The sequence below is a fragment of the Sebastes umbrosus genome, chromosome 18 (genome assembly GCF_015220745.1).
Source record: "Sebastes umbrosus isolate fSebUmb1 chromosome 18, fSebUmb1.pri, whole genome shotgun sequence".
In the NCBI taxonomy this organism is placed as follows: domain Eukaryota; kingdom Metazoa; phylum Chordata; class Actinopteri; order Perciformes; family Sebastidae; genus Sebastes; species Sebastes umbrosus.
In genome coordinates this window covers 24,675,827-24,697,766 of record NC_051286.1, presented here as the reverse complement: position 1 = coordinate 24,697,766, position 21,940 = coordinate 24,675,827, and the positions used below count along the sequence as shown (strand labels likewise).

At 42.3% G+C, this 21,940-nt stretch overlaps 1 protein-coding gene across 1 annotated transcript in view; it reads left to right on the top strand.

The window, feature by feature from the left end:
- Positions 1-497: 497 nt before the first annotated feature.
- Positions 498-21,940, top strand: part of tab2 (TGF-beta activated kinase 1 (MAP3K7) binding protein 2) — a 53,114-nt gene continuing 31,671 nt past the window's right edge. The window contains 1 exon segment of the mRNA XM_037751709.1: positions 498-892. The gene's annotated coding sequence lies outside the window, so the exon portion shown is untranslated.

Below are 21,940 nucleotides of genomic sequence, written 5' to 3'. Positions count from 1 at the left end.
CATGTTCATGGAGAGACCTTCGTCTGGTCAGCTAACATTACTGCCAAGCAGCTGAAATATAGAGTGATATTGTGGTTTTAGCTGACGTGTGTCGCCTCACTGTTTTGAGCGATGCTCGTTCAGGTATATTGAGAGCGAGCAAGCGCGAGCCCGACGCTGACTTTCGTTGATTTCACGGCCACAGGTGTCGCTGTTAAGAAGCATTTCTGAAAGTTACAAATAGTCCCTTTAATGCATGTATAAATAGGTCCTGTTTGTGCATGTGTGTATGTTCTATGTAAAATAACAGAGTGTAAAAATTGAATTTCCCCTCTGGGATTAATAAAGTGCCCTTCTTCTTGTTTTTCCTGTGCTTGCATCTTGTGCAGCAGCAGCAGCAGCAACAGCAGCAGCAGCAGCAGCAGGCTGCTCAGCTCAGTTTGCAGCTCTCTCCTCCCTCAGCACAACTTTGGGAAACTAAAGAGAAAAAAAAGAGAAACAGCTCTTCCTCTCGCGATAGTAGCTCGCTTCAGCAGCCGCCATATTGTGTGACAGTATTTTGATTCGTATCTGCTGGAAGTGAGGAGGAAAAAGAGAAAAGTGCAGGGCTGTCGAGGGGAGGGGGGGGCTGAAGAAGAGGAGCTGTCAGAAAGTGATTCCCGAGTCTCTGTCAAGCGGCGCAGCGCCGAGCCGAGACTCCTATCCTCCTATCCCTCCCCCCTAACGCTGCTACACCGAGGACACTCACACTAGGCCCGGGGCCTCGCTGGTAGTTGGCTCTCCGTCTCCTGGTAGTAGCTGGACTCCTCTCCGGCTTACCTCTCACAGCTCCGCGGCCCTCTGGAGGTCCGGCGGCGGGTCTCGGGTGTTGAAGGCGGCCCGGGGAGCGGCGGCGGCGGCGGAGACGGTAACGGTAAGGTAACGTTACATTAACGTTAACGACACTTTGGTTGGTTAGCAACGGCCGTTAGAAAGCCGTTACTGTGAGACTTTGAAGCGGGTGAGCTTCTTGTGAGATAACCGCTGTTATAAACCGTCTCAGTTTGTTTGGAGGAAAATGGAGAGAAAAAAGTTTTCAGATGTGGAAAAAGTTTTTTGTCTCCTACCAGCCAGCAGCTAGCTGAGTTAGCCGAGGTGTTTGGAGGCTGTTGCCGTCAAATCACTGAGTTCAAGTTTATAACACATTACTTAACTTTCCCCTCTGAGTCCTGCTTTAATGTGGACATCTGTTAATACATATCCATGGTGTTTTTATGTGAGCATAACTCTGGCTGGTAGATTCATGTTTTGTAGCTCATGTTAGCATAACTTTTTTTTCCATTGAGCTCTTCTTTGAAACGTCGCAGGACTTGTGGATGGAAATCAGTTTTGTGTAACGTTAGCTTCACTTCACCCTCATACAGGGGTTATCTACAACGAGCCCTAAAATGAAGCTGTTAACTTACACACACAGTTAGCCAACGTTAATTGTTTATCCATGTGTTATAACATTGGAACTATTTTCGTGTAACGTAACGTGGAAACTTTCTTATAAGTTACTTGCAAGTTTGTGTGTCAGTGAATGCATCATACATACAGGTTACTGTTGTCAGTGAATGCATCATACAGGTTAATGTTGACAGTGAATGCATCATACAGGTTAATGTTGACAGTGAATGCATCATACAGGTTAATGTTGACAGTGAATGCATCATACAGGTTAATGTTGTTGTAAGCTTCACTATGTATCCTGTCAGTGATTGCATCATACATACAGGTTAATGCTGTTGTAAGGTTCACTATGTATCCTGTCAGTGAATGCATCATACATACAGGTTACTGTTGTCAGTGAATGCATCATACAGGTTAATGTTGTTGTAAGCTTCACTATGTATCCTGTCAGTGATTGCATCACACCTACAGGTTAATGTTGTTGTAAGCTTTTGTGTGTCAGTGAATGCAGCACACATACAGGTTAATGTTGTTGTAAGCTTCACTATGTATCCTGCCAGTGAATGCATCATACATACAGGTTAATGCTGTTGTAAGGTTCACTATGTATCCTGTCAGTGAATGCATCATACATACAGGTTAATGCTGTTGTAAGGTTCACTATGTATCCTGTCAGTGAATGCATCATACATACAGGTTAATGTTGTTGTAAGCTTCACTATGTATCCTGTCATTTTCATAATAAGACGATGCAAATAGAGCACAATAGTTGCACAACTGTGGCCAAGTTGCACTAAAGAAGACACACACAACTCTCTATTGTCTGTTTGGTTGTTTATTGAGTCACCTCACCTGTTTGATAGCTTTCTGACTTTGTACCTCCCGTATCAGATGTTCCTGGTAGTTGTGATGGAAACTTAAAGGAGGGGGAGGGTCTGACTGTTTGACAGTCAAAATGACAGCTCAGTTGTTGTTTGTATTCTTGGTATAGTTAAAGTAAGAGACGTTTATCCTGAGGTAACCTAACCTGTCATGATTTAGACTTTTCTCCCCTGTTGGATTTATTCTTGTGAAGCCACTAGAGGTGCCCCGGATGGTTGCAACATTTGACCTATTTTTAAAGTTGAGTGTTTGTTTGTGAGACAAGAGCCAAGGAAAACCAGAGTCCAAGTTGTGACAGAGCATGGTTGAGTGACTTAAAAAAGAATCTGAAGACTTGTACTTAATCATGCCGATTGCAGCCAAATGTAACACAAATATTACTGTTCGATGACGGGTATGTCAATTCTTTTTTTTATTTTTTATAATTGCAGTGTGCGGTTATGAAGCCTCTTTCAATTCATGGTAGCGTTTGGTGGTTAGTGGTGGTCTGCTTGGCACAGTGAAAGCCCCTCTGGGTGTGTTGACAGTGTGTTGTATCACTAAGGCTGGTCTTCATATTAACGCCAGCCCACCAGTCATATGATGCAACATGCTGGCTGTGGCTGGAAAGTCGGCTCTACCAGCCGCTTTGGCAGGTAATCAACCTGTGTTCCAGTTCGTGTTTTTGTTCTAAACCTGGCATCTAAGAAATGTGAATGAAACGCCATGAATCACTCATATGTTTTTCAATTTAAAAGATGATTTTGCAAGTCAAGAAAGTCTCAGTTCAGTATCATTTAGTTTTGTGTGAAACCGCTCGGGGAACTACATCTCTCGTCTCACACAATATACGTCACCAACACTAGCTAGCTAGCTAACTTAGCTATGTCCCACGCACAAATGAAACGTTATGTTACCTGATGTGTTTTATCCAGCGACTCCTGGTCTTTTTATTAGCCGGGAAGAGAAAGAACGAGCATGACGCGTTGCTCATGTGAGTATGTCCCAGTATGAAATACATAGGGCTTGGTCCTGACCGCGGTGGCCCGGGTTCGAATCCGGCCTGTGGCCCTTTCCGCATCCACTCTCTCTCTCCCCCCTTTCAAGACTCTATCCACTGTCCTCAATAAAAATGGAAAAATGCCCCCCAAAAAAAAAAAAAAAAAAAAAAGAAAGCAATGTTTAAGTCAAGCCTGATGTTGCCTTACACATAAAAGAATGATCCCAGTCACCTCCACACAGTGAGGCATACAGCTTATAAATTTAACACTAGCATCGGATCGGTACTCTGTATTGGCTGTTACCCAAAGCTCAGGTATTGTTAGCGGTGTCGGGACTGAAAAAGTCGCATCGGCATCCCTAACATAGGCACCGTGGCTTCAGCAAGAGAGACGTCACTTGTGTGACTTTTGGGTGTCTAGTCTTTCTAATTACGTATTTTCACAGTCTGACACTTCAACATCTTTAAGTCACTGCCATTTTCTTAATTTGCAAAATAATGTTTTAAATTGTGTGATTCATGGCGCAAATCAAACGGGATACAAAAAAATTTGTCTCTTACCATTGACTACCGTACATATTTTTTTCCGAAATAAGGTCCCATGGTGGTCCACCGGAAGGGGAGGGACTTTGCCTTTCTATATAAACCAAATTGAAAATTGAATTGAAATTGAATCCTCAGCAGACATCAACTAGTTTCTCTGCCTGTCTGCTTGCTTTGACTTTATTCACAACCCTAAAGAGCTCAGAATCACTCCTCCGTCGGCCTCCAAACTCCTCCGATCTACACTGTGTTGTCATCGCAGCTAGAGTGTAAGAGTGTATATCATTCATTAGCAGCTTGTGCCTGTCTTGACTTGCAGTCAACATTGCACTTCCTGACCAATAAGCTGCCATGGCCAACTGTTTATAGGTGCAGACCCCTAACTGAAACCATGTGTGCCTGTAGCAGGGCAAATATGTTTCTAGGAGGCCTTGCTGATTTGCCACTCTGTGGAGACTCCGCAGCGAATGCTCACAGCCTGTATGATAAGTGCTAAATCAGGATTTTGGTGAGGATCATGCACAACAGCAGGCTGCTAATTGCTTTGTTTGGATGTCATTAGGCATATGCTAACAAGCTAAATCAACAAGTGAAGGCACAAATTATAGATCTAAACTCAGAGTGCGTTACCTAAGTTGATGCTTGTTGACAGCGGTGAAGAATTGGACTCACTCGATGTGTTTGCTTTCGTACAATAAACAAGCAGGACTAACACTTGTGTTTGAGAACTTTTACAACAAGCTGAGGTTGTGGCATGTTGTTGCGAGCTCTGTGCCAATACTCAAATCTTCTTTCCTACAGAACCTGTTTCCTGATTTATCATTCGCAGTTTGCACAACAACTTATCACCAATCACAGCAAAGGGTGGGGGTGTGTAGTTTTTTCCCCTTTCACAAGGGGAAGGATAATTGCTACATATGAGTGTGTTTGGATGGAGTACAAATGCTTGTTGTTTGAGTCAGTTTAACCCAGGAAACGATATTGGCTTACCTTTCTCTTTCTCTGTGTGTCAGAACAGATTTCTTGAAGAGGCAGCAGTCTCTGAATTAGTGTAGATGTATAACTTGATACTCACTGACTTGTCAGGTTATTTATTACACAGCGTGTGTTTTCTTCAGAGTAAAAGTGTCGGGGTGAGACAGACCTATGAAGCCAAATGGGAATCAAGTAGGTGGAAGGGGAAGGATCCATCACATTATGCCCACTGCTGCCGATTCAGGAAGAGGGCTTGGTGTTTTTTAACCCTCCCCCACTCCAGTGTGTGGCTGTCAGGAAGAGAGGCTCTTATTTGAAGCCCCCTCCCCCTGCTCTCCTGACTTCTCCGCTTTAAATGGAGTCCTCCATTACACATGCTGCTCATGGTTTTCTCCAGTTCAAGGGTTAAATTGCATGCATCGGGGCTGACACTGCACAGTCCGCTGCACCTCTAGCTGTCGCCTGCACAGCGCTTGTTCATTTTGCAGAGTTCATTTTTTTTTTGCCACTTTTACTGCAGCTTTAAAAGTTATCCACAGTTATGAAAGCACTTGCACAAGATCATTTGAGGTTTGCATGTAACACGTTGTAGTTGTTCATGATTAGGCAGAAGAACTCCTCAACGAGCTGACCAACCCACAGCCTTGACAAATTCTGACTTTATAGTTGCATGTTTACACATCCAGCAGACACTGCAGTGCATAAGCATTAATTTGTAGTTATGTATATATATATATATATACATATATATATATATACATATATATATATATGTATATATATATACATATATATATATATATACATAAGTCCAATATTACCTCTCCTTTTAAGCTCTGGGTTGGTCTCTAGATCAACCACTGGTCTTTAGTTGTTACATGCTTGACTTTCTTGACCAGCTGGTCACTGACTTAGTCTGTCCATGCTAGTTGGTGCTGGGCAGGTAGCCTGCTTTTGCTTTATTATTGCTGATAATATCTGCCGGCTGCTGCTGGAAAATGGGTTGTGGTGAAACTGAACCATAAAGGGCTCGGCAATATGGCCAAAATCTTCAGAAATCCAGAATCAGAAATACGTAATTGATCCCTGGGGGGAAATTGGGGCGCAACAGTTGCTCTTATATAAACATAAAGAAATGTAAGGAAATAGAAATAAAGGGCTAAAAAACATGTATATTATGCACATAATGCTGCAACATACTGCTACAATATAAAGACAATGTATGTAAAGAAATATAACAAAATGAGAACATATAAAATATGTACAAATGTTTGCATTAAAACGTGCAATATATAGCAAATAACCATAGTGCAAAATAAGTAAAGACAAAATGCTGAGAAGTGGGTTATATTAAGTTTGTTAAATATAAATGCCAGACTGGTATAAATAAGAAATTAATAAGAATATTTCTTGAATGTGCAGTATAAATGCAGTATTATTCTATCACGGTATATGTAATTGTATTTCATGGTAATGGTATATGTCACGATACAGTAACTGTAAATTCAATTAAGAAAATGGTTTCAAATAAGCGTACCGTAATTCATCACATTTGATTATTTTCTTCTTTTATTTGGAGCTTCCATACAAACAAAAACAACTGCCTCACGTGAGACAACACTGAGACTTAAAAATAAATAAAAAATTCAAAAGCTTTAAGGTGAGAACAATTATTTCAAGTGTTACAGCTTTTAAGGTTAACAGGTGCAAATAACTACCAGCCTAACTTCAGTCAGTACAATAGAAAAATCACACAAATTTGGCTATACCAAAAGAAACAAATTACCTGACTTTTCCTGCAGGATTTGCTCATCTTTCATGTCCAAAAGCTGACAAAGCAAAATTAAACTACAGTGCAGATGTCTGATAATCATGTAGCCAGAGTTCTCCCTCATCTTGGGTTGGTTGGAATGCCTCTTCTTGCTCTGTATTTACACCTGCACGTGCCCAAATCACCTTACTTTGCGAGGCAGCTGGATTCACGCAAGAATCACTGCGGTGTAAACGTTATTGCCAAATCTCTACCGGTGGGCACATTTCTACTGTAGCATGGTAAATATCGCCCAACCCTAGAACCATACAGTACAATCGTGGGATGTGAGGCTAAAAAGCTCCATAAAGCTGAAGAGTTTGGTGATAAGTCTCACATTTGACACTGTGAGCAACCCTTTTTTTGATTTGTGGAACTTTAAATGTGGCTGTTATGTTACTTAGAACTTTACCTAAATAAAATACAGTGTCAATTAATGAAAAGTGATCTCAATCAGGCAAAGAATGAGTAGTCGCATGACTTAGAATATGAGGTGCTGTGCCCATTTGCATTATTAGACTGTTCAGTTTCTCTCTGCTATGGACAGGATCTGGTTTGTGCATAGAAGTATTTAGGCTCTAAACCCATCCATAAGTTAGACATTTATTTAGCAGATGTGATGACGAGCCAAGTTTTATATGCCTAACTGTATAGAACAGTAATGCACAGATTAGGTAATACAGATAAGGTAATGGAGATATATAACGATTAGATAACGTCTGATAAAAAAGTTAAGTGTTAGATTATAAATGATAAAATGGAGCAGTGATATTCTTATTGTGTGACAGGCCATTTTTATTTAGCTAAAACTGACCGGTCTCAACACATGTGTACAGTCTTCCATTTGCTTGATCTGGAAAATAAAAGAGAAGTGCCACTGACAGTTTCCATTTTAGTTGCTGGTTACATTGATGTTTCCCCTGAGCTCTTTGTGCATCTGTTTGTTGGCTTTTCTTAGATGTTCTCATTTATTTAGATGTGATGGTTCTTCTCGTTATAAGACCTTAAAGGGAGATTTGCCAAGTATTTAATACTCTTATCAACATGGGAGTGAGCAAATATGCTGCTTTGTGCAAATGTATGTATAAATGTATTATTGGAAATCAATTAATAACAAAAAATAATGACAAATATTGTCCAGAAACCCTCACAGGTACTGCATTTAGCATAAAAAATATGCTCAAATCATAACATGGCAAACTGCAGCCCAAAAGGCAACAACAGCTGTCAGTGTGTCAGTGTGCTGACTTGACTATTACTTACCCCAAACTGCATGTGATTATCATAAAGTGGGCATGTCTGTAAAGGGGAGACTCGTGGGTACCCATAGAATCCATTTTCATTCACATATTTTGAGGTCAGAGATCAAGGGACCCCTTTGAAAATGGCCATGACAGTTTTTCCTCGCCAAAATGTAGCGTAAATTTTTATTAAATATTTAGCCTCCTTTGCGACAAGCTAGTTGGTTGGTACCAATGGATTCATTAGATTTTAGTTTCATATGATGATAGTATGTTCACTCTAGCTTTAAAACTGAGCCCGCTAACACCTTAAAAATTGCAAGTTGCGTTAAAGAAATTTGTGGCTTTAAAACGAATTTGGACTAATGCGTTATTATCTTGTTAACTTTGACAGCCCTTCTTCAAATATTTAGATGAACAATTGGAAGGTCTAAATGACACTGAGGTGGTAATTTTAATCACAGTTTGCATCATTTTGAAGGGCTCTGCTGCGGCCCGGGACGAGCTCAGTTTTCTCATGTTGTGTGAAAGATAGTTTGGTGATAATTTGTGTGCAAATCTTGCTGCTGTTGCCTGATTTGTCAGGGCCTGTGTAGCCCTAGTAGTAGTAGTAGTAATAACTCTAGTTTCAGTATGTAACAACTTACGTTTGGTTTAGACTTTAAACTTCTTGTAAAATCCTAGAGTGAACTTTGCCACACTGCGCAACTCAGGTGAAAGCTGCTTCAGGCGTTGCTGTCGGCAGTCGGTTATTGCAGCGCTGTGCACGAGATTCAGTTCCACGTTGTTGGCCTTCTGTCATCATGCATCCCACTGTGCAGTCAAAGGTGTTATTATAGTGTACCTTCTTATTGTCTCTCTGGTTACACGCATCAGTAAACAGGAGAAGAGTGAAACACATCCTGCTGCCCCCTCCCCCAACCCTGTGCTTTTGACCCGGGCTCTAGGTTTCATCTCTGATGGCTTTTCTATTCCTCTAAAATCACTGCCCCAGCTTCCCCAAACTGACACATGCTCTGTCACAAGTTGCACACACCTAGAACTACTTGGGTGGGTCTCATTCCTGCAGAACTTTATTTTCGCACCCTTAAAAATAATCCAGGCAAAGTCAGCCTGACAAGTTCACTATCAGCACTCTCTTGGTTCACATCTGCACAGGCGCACACATGTACACTTGGGAGCGGCCCTGCAAAACCACAGTCTTCTACTGAATGCAGAGAGCAGTGTGAGTGGAGCAGCAGAGGGTTAAATTACCTGGTTACCTGGGGGGCAGCCTTCTGGTCCTGTCCCTCGAACATCAAGGCTACTGGTGCTCCATATTTATTAGAGATTTTCACTACAAAATGTTTAGTTACAAAAATGACACAAAGCTGTCAGAACCAGAATTTACATGTTCACCTGTTTAGTTTATTCGTGCACAGTCATCACTTAATTAGCATGCAACATGTTATGCATCTGCAATAAAACAATACAGTGATGATTCAATCATTAAGTGTGATAGCTATTTTGACAGCCATTAAGATACTACTCGCTACATTTTTTAATTATAGTAGGAAGTTTGTGAAGTTACTGTTAATCTTTAAAGGGACTCTCGCACTACCGACACACACAAGACTGAACGTGATTGACAGGCATCATGTTGATTAATGTTAGCAACATTAACCAGCTAAAAGCACAATATCACTATATATTTCACATGGTTAACGAAGGTTAACTTTTCCTGCTTCAGCCTCCCGACCGTGTTCAGAAGACACAGGGGAGACACCATAGTTTGGGTCTCCTGGGCCAGAGTCGATAACGTTACTCGCTCCGGAGTTAACCCCCGTCACTCCACTCAGCAGCAGGGAACAAGAAACATTTCTGCACAAACTGCAACTTCCACTCTACATTCCCTGATATTCTCAAAGCTAAACTAACTCTCTTCTGCTCTGCTGCTCGCTCGTTTTCTAGCACACTCGCTGCCGCTCTCTCTCTTTTACTTCACCACTCATTTCTGACGTACACACACACTCTTTATACTGGCTCTGATATTCTCCCACAATACTAGTTTTCACCCGACGTCGATCACGTTGCTGTTTTGCAAGACGGGCTTCACTAGATCTAACTTTGATTTATTGTGAATCTGAGTTGTGGTGGGGGCTGGTTGTTTGTTGGCGTTGGCAGACTCCATTTCTATCCGAACGTTAGCTATGGCTAAGGCACTGGCGAGCGCGTACGACGTCACATCTATTGGATTTTCACGGAAAAACAGGCTCGGTTCTTCCCATTGAAAGCAGTCTACAGGCTGATAGAGGAAACCCGGAAAGTCCCTGAAGGTCTCATTTTTTAGGTTAGGTTACAACCTGTTCACACATTGGCAATAAAAAAATGATTTATATGTGTCAAAAAGGTTGCATACAGTCCCTTTTAAAACTTGATGGAAGCTTGTTGTTAGCAGTAACTCTAAGTTTCAGTGATGAATACAAGAAAAACAGATGCAGAAACTTTCCCATGTCAATGGTGTGTAGAAATGAAGAATTACTGACTGAAAAATTTCTAATGTCATTATTCATTACATTAACACTAAAATCACCAAAGTGCAAAGACCGGCAAATTGTTCAGCTAAATAAATTAACTCAAAATAGACATGTCGTGTAATGGCACTTGTAAATCAGGCTCGAACGCGGTGGAATAATTAAAGAGCAGCTTTTTCATGCTAATGAAGTGTTTTTCAAGTTTCCTTTGCAGAAACTGGGCTATGAAATAGGATAGTAGCGCAACCATCAATTAAAGGAATATAGCAGAGCTCCTCTGCCGGCTTCCTTTGGATGTAGCATTTAAACTAATTGGAACCAGAGCCGCTGGTGTGTTAAACAGGCATGTTTGGAGAGACAGCAGTGCAGCTCTCGAGACACTTGGGCATTGTTAGTGGGATCAGTGTTGTGCTTGAATCGTTCATTTCCATCCTTCTTTTTATGATTTATTGGTCAATTGAAGCAGCAGACCAGTTGGATTACAGTGCCCCTTTATTCTGAGTGTCGAGAAAATGTGTTGTCAAAGCAGCATCATATTAACACGCAATCAGTTGAGCCCACAGAGAACTTGTTTACTTCCTGTTGTTGGGCTTATATTTTCAGTGAGATTTACTTTCACATGAAGCCAGGTGCCTGAACCAACAGGTTGTAGGATTCACTTTGACAAAACGAAAGCAGTTAGAAAACGGTAACTTCATACACATGTAACTTTGAGCAAGAATCGGATGTAATTTGTTGGTTTACAATTCACATTTTTACTCTTGATGATGTTCATTATTCAATATCTTTTTAAAAATATAGAGGTTTTAACATCAGGCTTTACTTAAACATGGCTTTCTTAACTTTGTGAAACAAAATGTAACATATAAATACATAGATATAAATGTATTGAATGGTTATTTGTTATTAAAATAATAAATCATACACCAGAAAATTCCAGTATAGTATATAATCATAGAACTTAATTTAATATATATCAACCCAGTTGTCACCGATACCCGATTCAGTATCGGCCCGATATCCGATATTGGTATCGGTGTATCCCTAATTGTTTTGTGTGTTTTGCCAATTCTTGTGTAAAATGAAGTCACTTTTCCTAATAGTGCATATCTCATTTACAACTGATACTAAAAGTTTACATTACTCCATCTTGGTTTCTCATTAAAAGGTCAAGCTGCCAGCAGTGTCCCATTCTTCCACATCAGTTAATGTCTGTTTTGAGTTTTCAAGCAGAAAACTTCTCTCAGAATTCAAATTGGCCGTCTGTAACTTTTCCTGTAGACCCACTCGCAGTGTAACCAGCGCTGTTCGACGTTCACAAACAAGCAATCAAATATTAGGTAGAGTTACCCCCCTTCTATTGCTTGTTGGCTTTCTCCTACATCCACAAATCTACTGGCCTTTCTAGTGTTACGTGTCACTGCACCTCCACATGAGCGCTGTTCCAACACGCCGGGCTGCGTTTTGAACGTAACCCCTGAGTGACAGAGCACAGGAAGAAGGTTCAGCGGTTATCTTTGGCCTCTGTGCTCCTCAGTCATGCACGCCGTAGCTTCTGCAGCAGGATACTGTATGTGTGTGTGACACAAGCACTTCCTCTCATAGTGCATTGCTCTGAGAAACACTTCAGTTTGCATTTTTACATTTGGCCTCCACTGCTTAATTTTACGTTTTCGTGGGTGCAGAGGCCAACTGCATAGTGTCATAATAATAATAATAAAGAGGTGTGCAGGAAATAAATGCAGCTCACTCCAGAGTTTGCAAGTTTCCTTGAAAGATATAATCTTACCTATGAGCAGTTGTTTTGAGTTGTGTTTGCTGCTACAAGAGAACACAGTTGGCGGTGAGACACGGAGAAAAGCAGACGCACACTCGTGCAACTGGTCAAGCCATTTCTTCTCTGCCTCATTGATGTACCTGTCATTGCAAGGGTCTTGGCCTGGTTTGGTGTGGTCTCCTGTTGCCTGCCTTTAATCTTTATTACAGTCTCTTTCTGTCTTTTCTCTGCTCTGAAATAAATACTTGACTACACACTGCAGAGCGATTCCAGACCTTACATGACATCCTGAACCTGCATATTGGTTTGTGGGGTGGGGATGGGGGTAGGTTAGCGTCCCGTTTTTTGTGCAGCTTGTCTTTGAAACACTCCAGCCTGCTGAAATGAAAGCTTCCTATAGTTGCAGATGTATTGACTTGAGCTTTCAGAATCAGATTTATTGCTGAGTAGTTTTTCACAAATAAGGACTTTGCTTTGGTGTACAGACCCTTTTTGTGTCGACTTCTGCCAACTGCGGCTAGCAAAAGGCTAAACTATTAGCAACCCTTTCTCTCCATCTCTGAAACGCTTCGCCCATATTGTACGACTCTTTTTTTTTATACGCCCTCAATTTATCTTTACAGTGCTGCCGTTGGTCGGACGGCTGGCTACTTAGCTAGCTTAGCTTGCTAATTCCGCCATGCCGTCATGCAACACAGAAAATGATCGGAACCAAGTTGTCAATCATCTGGTGAGAGCACTGTGCTTTCCTACGCTGTGACAAGAGTGTGTGGATGAAGCATTAAGTTGTTAAATTTTACTCATTTAGCGACTGGCTAGTTAGCTAGCTGCCTTGCTAATTCCACAATGCTACAGAAAATGAGCCCAACAGTGGACATAGCGTTGGGTCACGGTCCCTCTGCCTCACTCCTCGCCGCTAGGAGAGGAGGAGAGCAGACGTCAGCTAGCTAGCTAACTAATGTTAGCCAGCCATCTACTCCTCCCGAAGTAGAATAGTTTTGCAATGCATGCATGGAATTGATGCTGTGTGAGTAAGCAGATAGTGCTATGACATCCCGGCTGTTTGTTTTCTGTCCGATGGATATTGCAGGCTGCTGTCTTATCTCTCCCCTGCTTATCCTGTGGGCAGGTTCTGGCCCCGCGTCCCCTCAGACTCCCTCCAGCATTTCCTCGCAGACGCAGGACAGAAAGCTGGTCTTGTTCTGGGCTGTTTGTAAATGCCATACAGGGACTGCTCTGTCCTTCATCATTTCTCCCACAGCGTGCTGATGGTCTTTCATCTCTCTCAGGTTTTCTGCGCTCACAAACGATGGGAAAGGTCTTTGATCTGGTGTCCTATCAGTAACAGCGTGGGCCTCAGGCTCTCATACATACTCCCTTGCTCCCTAGCTGCCTCACTCTGAAAACATATTGTCAGGGCGTGGTGGACAACGGAGTCCACCCAGCTGAAAGCCTTTGTTTGTTGTGGTTCAGTTTAGCTTTGCCAATGGCAACTGCCTGTGTGGGTCTCTATGAAATTCTTGCAGCAGTAGTGGTCTATTAAATTAGACCCCATATTTGCCGATGTTTTGCAACCTTTCGCATCTCCGATACAACCACCTGAGCTCCGGGGGAAGAAAACAAACCACACTCCCCATAACACTTTAAAGGGAATCTTTTTTTCCCCTTCCACTGGAGATTGCACAACAGCACTGCAAACATACACACAAGTAAAGCTTGTGGAGCGTTCACCCTCACATCAGCAATGTGCAAACAAAGACATCAGATTTTTTGTTAATGCAGAGACAAGTTTCTAGAACTATCCAGATCCAGTACAAAGAGAGGAGCATGTTAGGTAAACGCTTGTCATAGTGGAATCAACTAAAGACTTTCTCCCAGTTGCCCAAAGTCTCCCTTTGTTTGAAATGTTTCCCTGTTCTCAGTTACTGATCCATGGAAACTTCTCTTCAGTTGAAAGAGGGAAGCGGAGAGGTCAGCTGAGGGATATCCCTGGGTTAGCTAAGTCCATCCCGCTCCCCTCACCCTCTTCCCTTACCCCCCTTTTCCTCTCTCTCTCTTCCATGGCGCCCTTTGGCCTCCCAAACCCACTGGCCTGCCTCCGCTCCTGGTTAGAGATGTCATAACAGAGCCGGTCTGCTGTGGTATTCCTTAGAGGAATGTGCTGCCTTGGGTTCTTGTGTGTGTGTGTGTGTGTGTGTGTGTGTGTGTGTGTGTGTGTGTGTGTGTGTGTGTGTGTGTGTGTGTGTGTGTGTGTGTGTGTGTGTGTGTGTGTGTACGTGTGGTTTGGCTGCTGTGTGTGTGCAGCGTATCAGGCCAGTCCGGCGCTGGCACCCTCCAAGGCACACCTGTTGATGCCAGTCTGCGCAGAACCAGCGCTGTGTTGTCCCTCCCGTCCTCTGCCGGCTGCACCAGCACAGCCGATCACTGGCTGCACACACACTGCACCTCCACACACCGGCCGACTGTGGGTGTGTGGGAAAAGAGAATAGCACACATTAGACCTGCCCATCCTGCAGATGATTGAGTGAGCATCTGAAAGTGTCCTAAAATTGGCAATAAATATAACTTGTACTGCTATATAGTGCAAAACCACCTGAATAAACAGAATGTGTGGAACATGTATGTAGTTGTTGATCAGTGCCAGTGACTCAACAAGTTCTCGGGCAGGTGCTGAGATATCTGGCTTCGAGATCTCACTTTGCAGCCATACTTTGTTTTGGAACACAAAATTAACTTTTGCTTGACAATGGACCACGATATATTTCAGAAACAAGTTATTAAATCTCTATTCAAGGCAAAGGAAAACAAAGCGGGGTTGTTACTACACTTTTTGGCATTTTTGATACACGTATCAAACATTTCACTAAGAAGAAAACCTTTGTGTGTGTGTGTGTATATAGGGCTATATTAGGACTGTCAAAGTTAAAGCGCTAATAACGCGTTACGCAAATATGTTTTAACGCCACTAACTTCATTAACGCAACTCGCAAGTTTTAATTAACCTCTTAAAAATCCGATGGCTGATGATGTTTCGGAGGTGGTGGTGGGCTCAGTTTTAAAGGTAGAGAGAAGACATCATATGAAACTATAAAAACCTAAGGAATCCATCAGTACCAGCCATGTCATATTGGCTTGTCATGAAGAATGCTAAATAACGCTCCAAACCTGCACAAAATTTTGGTGAGGAAAAATTGGCATGGCCATTTTCAAAGGGGTCCCTTGACCGATGACCTCCAGATATGTGAATGTAAATGGGTTCTATGGGTACCCACGAGTCTCCCCTTTACAGACATGCCCACTTTATGATAATCACATGCAGTTTGGGGCAAGTCATAGTCAGGTCAGCACACTGACACACTGACAGCTGTTGTTGCCTGTTGGGCTGCAGTTTGCCATGTTATGATTTGAGCATCTTTTTTATGCTAAATGCAGTACCTGTGAGGGTTTCTGGACAATATCTGTCATTGTTTTGTGTTGTTAATTGATTCCCAGTAATAAATATATACATCAATTTACTATGGACAATCATGCGATTAATCGCGATTGGCAGCCGTAATATAAATAAATACATAAATATTTTTTTAAGTACATTTTAATGAAGAGAAGAGGACAGGACTTTTGAAATGATGCAGTCACTTCTTTTATTTCATTTATATAGCACTTTAAAAAGCAAACACATTTTGCACCAAAGTGCTTCATAAAGACACAGAATGTATGCGTATACGTTATGTGCATATATGTGGAATTAAAACTAGATTATAATAGAAACAAGTTTAAACACAATTTAAACCCAGGGAATCAGATGAAGACAGGTTAGACACAATTAAAAGCCAGAATATAGAAATGGGTCTTACGGTGCATCTCAAAAGCATCAACAGAAGAATTTTGAAGTTTATGAATAGGGAGCCAGTGTAAGGATGCAAGGACAGGGGTGATGTGGTCTCTGTGGCTTTATTATTTCTATGTCTACACATTAAACAATTTACAACATGTAAATAACAGAGCTTTGGAGATGTTGAATGTTTTTTCTCAGTGTTGATGGAGCCAGGCTAGCAGTTTCAGTTTTGCCTCCAACCACTGTATTTACCAATGAATAAATTATGAAGTGAAAGCTATACTCCTCATAGATCAACTTCACTTATAAGATCTGTTTAATTATAGGCCATATATACTGATCACCAATAGCAGAAGGGTTAGGCATTTGATGGTTGTATTACAAGTCAATTATCCTGATGTAGGTGAAAAGGGGCTGCTCGCTGAGGGAGACAGCTATGACTTGAATGTTTGAGAGGGCTGGAATAAGAGCGAATGGCATCTCAGCAGCAGAGGAGTCACGTGACCTGGCTGCTATTTGTCTTTTGGTTGGCCTCAAGGTGGAGAATGATACTCCTAACAGCTGCGGGAAGCATTTCCGGCGGAGGGTTTTCTCCTCAGCCAAGCACACGGACGTCCAGCAATACACTGCAGCAGGGATGCATCGATGACTACTTCTCCACCACATATACATATTCTGAGCACAACATTTTAAAAGTGTGGAATTGTGCTGGTTATAAGGCCTTAGTTTGACTGAACCGTATCATTTTCCACTCTGGAGAAATCTGAAAGCATCATGCTTTTCAATAAAGGCAGAAATTCCTTCAGATGGATCAGAAATGTCTGCTAACTATGTAGACTTCTTTCATCAGATTTAAGTATTCATTGCCCTGTTTTAGCATTAATCAAAATCTGCTATAGCATCTGGTTAGAAGGCTTCATAGAGGCCTTTTTTCCTGTGTGTGAGTAGCCGATAACACCACCAGCGGTGGAGTGAACTGATGGAATGAGCTGACCAAAGACAGAAGTGCTGTTAATGTCCCGCTGTCTGTGTGCTTCAAAGAGCATGATGACATACAGTAAGTGCATTTCGTAAAGCAATAAAGGGTGAAGATTTGGCGGGTGCATACTTGGCATGTCATCGCTAAGCGCCTGAGTGCAAGCAGTCTCATTGTGTTCAATTGCCTCGCAGTGAGTGTTGAGAGACGGCGCTGCCACCCAAAGCTCCAGCTACAGAGAGCCGGAAGGTCACCAGTTTGAATCCCCATGGCCAGCTGAGTCTGGGAGGCGGAAGTGGATGAGAAATGCTTTTACCTCCCTCAGTAGCTGAAGTGGAGGTGCCTATGAGCAAGGCACTTGGAGCTACTTGAACAGTGAACAGTAGAAAGCTGTAAATGTTCTGGGGAAATAACTCAAGTACGCTCAGGGCTGTGTCGGAACGTGATCCGGGACCTCCCAGATTGGTTCCGGCACCTATTTGATTGGATCCCGCACCTCCTTCATCACTATCAATCTGTAAATACATTTTGTGTAATATTTAATGTTATCTGTCATTCTTTCATTTCTCATTGAAGTTACTCATAAATTGCTTATTTTGTTTATTTTGGATGCATTTTCACCTGCAGCGTAGGGCTGTGTGGAATGGCAAGAATCTGGCGTATCGTGATACTGGGGTAACGATTCAGTATATTGTGATGTACTACGATACTGTAAGCAAGGCGATATATTGTGATTTTTTTTTAAGTTTAATTTAAAAAGTGTAAAGAATACACCAGAAATACACAATTTTAGAATAGACAGAAATAACACATTTATACTGCATGCAAAAAACTGCATATGATTATCATAAAGTGGGCATGTCTGTAAAGGGGAGATTCGTGGGTACCCAAAGAACCCATTTTCACTCACATATCTTGAGGTCAGAGGCAAAGGGACCCCTTTGAAAATGGCCATGCCAGTTTTTCCTCGCAGTAACTTCACTCTAGCTTTACAACCGAGCCTGCTACTAGGGATGTCACGAGAACCGTTACTTTGGTACCAAGTCGATGCCAAAATTCTTTAAAACGTGACGGTACTCGTTTTCTACGGTACCGTACGATGCCTGCAGGGTCCAAAATTAACACCCGCCAAGTGCCAAATGCGGCTGCTTCTGTCTTCTGCTCTCTGTGTCGGAGTCTGACACACGCACAACAGCGCCATGCAGCAGCGAGATCCGGAGATGCAGAGATCCTATATGTCACTCGTGGGGGAAAAAAACTGAACTTTTGTTGCTTATTGTTAAATCTCTGAAAAGTGGTGTTTTTTTTATTGAACTCTGGGCTCTTTATTTCCGGTGAATGTTATTGGGACTTGCATTTGATTATCTTACACTTAACTCCCCAGATCCACTTAGTTTGAACCAATCCAACAGCATACAATCAAGTTTCACGAGAAAACCATGAAGAACTAATGTTACGTTACTGAGCACCAGTTGGATCCAGTTACTCTGCTGACGTTATATTTTGTGAATATGACTTGTTTAGGACTTACCTTGGACTTGAGACTTACTTGTGACTTGAAAAACAATGACTTGGTCCCACCTCTGGTAGCCTATACCCAGTGAATTTAAACTACTGCTTGCAATCTGAGGATATAGTATATAGACACATGTACACATTACATTGGATTTTTTTTTTTTTTACCGTGGTATCGAGAATCGTGGAAATTCACTGGTATTGGTATCGACTACTAGATTTCTGGTATCGTGACATCCCTACCTGCTACAACCTATCCAGTTCATTTTTAACGTCTAAAATGTGTTTTGTTTTGCAGGAAATATATTGGGTGTGATGTGATCTTTGAGGGAGATGGCATGCTCTGTTTGCGTGTCTGCATTGTTGCACAACGGAGAAAGAGGTGTGTGTGTGTGTGTGTGTGTGTGTGTGTGTGTGTGTGTGTGTGTGTGTGTGTGTGTGTGTGTGTGTGTGTGGGTGTGTGTGTGGGTGTGTGTGTGGGTGTGTGTGTGTGTGGGTGTGTGTGTGTGTGTGTGTGTGTGTGTGTGTGGGGGTGTGTGGGTGTGTGGGTGTGTGTGGGTGTGTGGGTGTGTGGGTGTGTGGGTGCGTGGGTGCGTGCGTGCGTGCGTGCGTGCGTGCTTGTGTGTGAGTGTGTGACTTCCTCTTGAAGGTGGGGCTGTGGAATGGGATTGACATGGAAGTTATGTCTGGTATTTATGGCTTTTTCTATGCAGCTTTGTTATCTCAAGGACAAGGCACCGAAGGCTGTGAAGGTACCAGACTATATACCAGGTATTAGTCAACTCCCAGACTATTAGGAAGGTGTTACTCATGATTTTGAGTTCACATACAGTCTCTCAACAGTCGATACGCTGCACCTTTTTTCCCCTGAATCTGACAGATACATCGCCTTGCATCTGATTAATTGATACAATGAAATTAATTATAACCACAACAAGCTGACTTATCAAGATAACAGCACCATTCCTTCAATTTTATCGGTACATAATTGCTGCTATCTAAATACTTACTACCGTGCTAAAGCTCCAAGTGATAAATTCTGTCAGATCCTGATTTGTATGGGTTTGATGCTAAGCTAAAGATAACCCAATGAATTCCCAAGCTTAAGCAGCCCTTAATGAGGCAGCCCACAGCAGAAATAGTATGAGAGGTTGTAACCATGGAACTGATAAATAATCTGTAATTGTGAATCATGGAGTGGAGGAATCCGGTGCCACGCAGCTGGCCAGTTGAGCCGAGCAGCCTCAGAAACTCCTGGCGGAAAATCTATCAGAACCAACTGTTTCTGAACCTTTTTTTAGCCCACCACCCCGCTGCAGTCCGTGTCCTCCCAACCCTCACTGGTATCAGATCAGTTTTCACATAACTTGGGTTTCCTTCAATTCATTGGCGTCCCTCTGTGACGGAACAAAAAGGAGCAGTTGTGTTGTTCCGAGCAGGGCAGTGACCGGTCTCTCAGTTTAGTCAACTTTACAACAGGCTTTGAGTGTTTTGTACCTGGTAAATGTAGTCCACGGGCTGCTTGTACTACACTCTTTCTTCCACTTAACAACTCAGCTGGTATCTAGTTGTTTTTAGTAGCAGCCAGCAGGTTCACTCTGCCACATGTCCATGAGTCACTGTATGACTCGTTGTTGTGGATAGACTCAGGAACTCCTCCACGCAGTGCTGCGGTGTTGCTGTGATCAGTGAAAGCGGAGCTGTGCATTCAGTGTGCACAGTGAAGTACCTTTACCACAGGCCCAGCTGCCTGGTGAGTCTCAATATGCTGTACAGCAGCAGCCACTTTAGCTGTTAAACCACCATTTTAACAGAATTATCCTGCTTCCACAACCCCACTGGAAATACTAGAAATGCAAGGTGACATGTAGAAGTTGAACATGAATGTTCCTTCAAGTGAAGTCAAATATATCAGTCATTGTCAGGAATTATTTTTTACATTTTTCCATCAACCCAAAATTCAAAGAATGAAGACATTTCCCTCACAAATTACTGGTATTTTCTTTTTAATTTATAAGGGACATGTAATGTTTTATACTTCTGGTGAATATAATCCATCAATCTTATTTCCATATATGTATTTTGTATATACAGTTCTCTTTGTTAACACCTTATTTTGAAAACCGGATGTAGTCACACATGTATACTTCCTCTAACTTCTCCAAGTCCGTCTCTAGCTCTCCCGTCAGCTCCGTTCTCTTTATAGTATATATCCATGGTCAGCTCCATCGGGGCCGTTTGAATGCATTTAACATAAATGTCAGTATATGGGTGCTCTTCAGTTGTAGCGTCGGCCCATTTGGCCTCGGAGATGAGAGCGACGGCCGGCTTGATCGCACGTTACCGCGATACGATGACGTTTCCTGTCCGTGACAGAGTTAGCATGCAGCTTTAGCCGTGATGTCTAGCTCTGCTTTTCCTGTCAATGTGTGAAACCCAAAGTGTTTCCATACTTAACTGGATGTGTAGTGTTTACCAAGCTGGATTTAAAATGTGATGGTGCAAGTCGTATCCACTTTCTCGTTTCGGCTCGCTGAGGCCGGCAGCGGTTTGTTTTGGTTGACGGATACGGAACGGGTATGACATCACGTTACTCCGACTACAACGATAAAAGCAGTAATTTCCTTCTACCTCCATATAGACTCAAATGAAGCAATTGTATCGATTCTGGCATTAAAAAAAATCGATTTCAAAATTGTAACAAAAAAAAATCATCGCAATACGTAGGTGAATAGATTTTTTCCCCACCCAGAACAAGTGGGCTACTTCACTTCGTCATTGTGATGCAGAAGTTTCTGAATCGTGTTTTACTGACCTTGATATCGACTGCATGATCGTTCGCAGTGAGTAAAGGCCCCGCTTCCATTCAAGAGCTGCTGTATTCTCCTGACATCCTCTATGTTTGTGACTCAGCAGCCGAACACAGTGGCTTTCTAATTACTACTTGACAGCTGGTAAATGGGAGCTTTGGACAAACACATGAAGGCAGCGTTAGTCCTCCCAGTGATTGACGGCCAACTGCCAAAACCTCTGGCAAAGTCAACAAACAGGCCTGCCATAACCTACATTTACTCACAGTTGGGTTATGTCTGGTCAGTTTTTCTCACTTAAAGACTTGAGTCAGGCCTGGGAAAAAAAATTATTTCTGAAGCTGCATACTAGCCCATTTGCTTTCACAGATGTTCTTAATTTGAAACGACTAGTGCAGTGCTCGTTCAAAACATACCTGTTCAGAACATGCCTGTTCAGAACATGCCTGTTCAGAACGGGCTGAATGCTTAGCCTGTGGTGTTGCTGCTCATACATACAACTTCACACTCGACACTGCACTTCCTTGAGTTCTCAGCAATACACCTGCCATGACATAGTTGCATCACGCACCCAAGTCGCTGCTACTCACGGTCAGAAACACCGGTGAAATACACTCTGGTTCACGGGAGAAAATACAAGGTGAAGCAGGAATCGACATTAATGCTTATCCGCT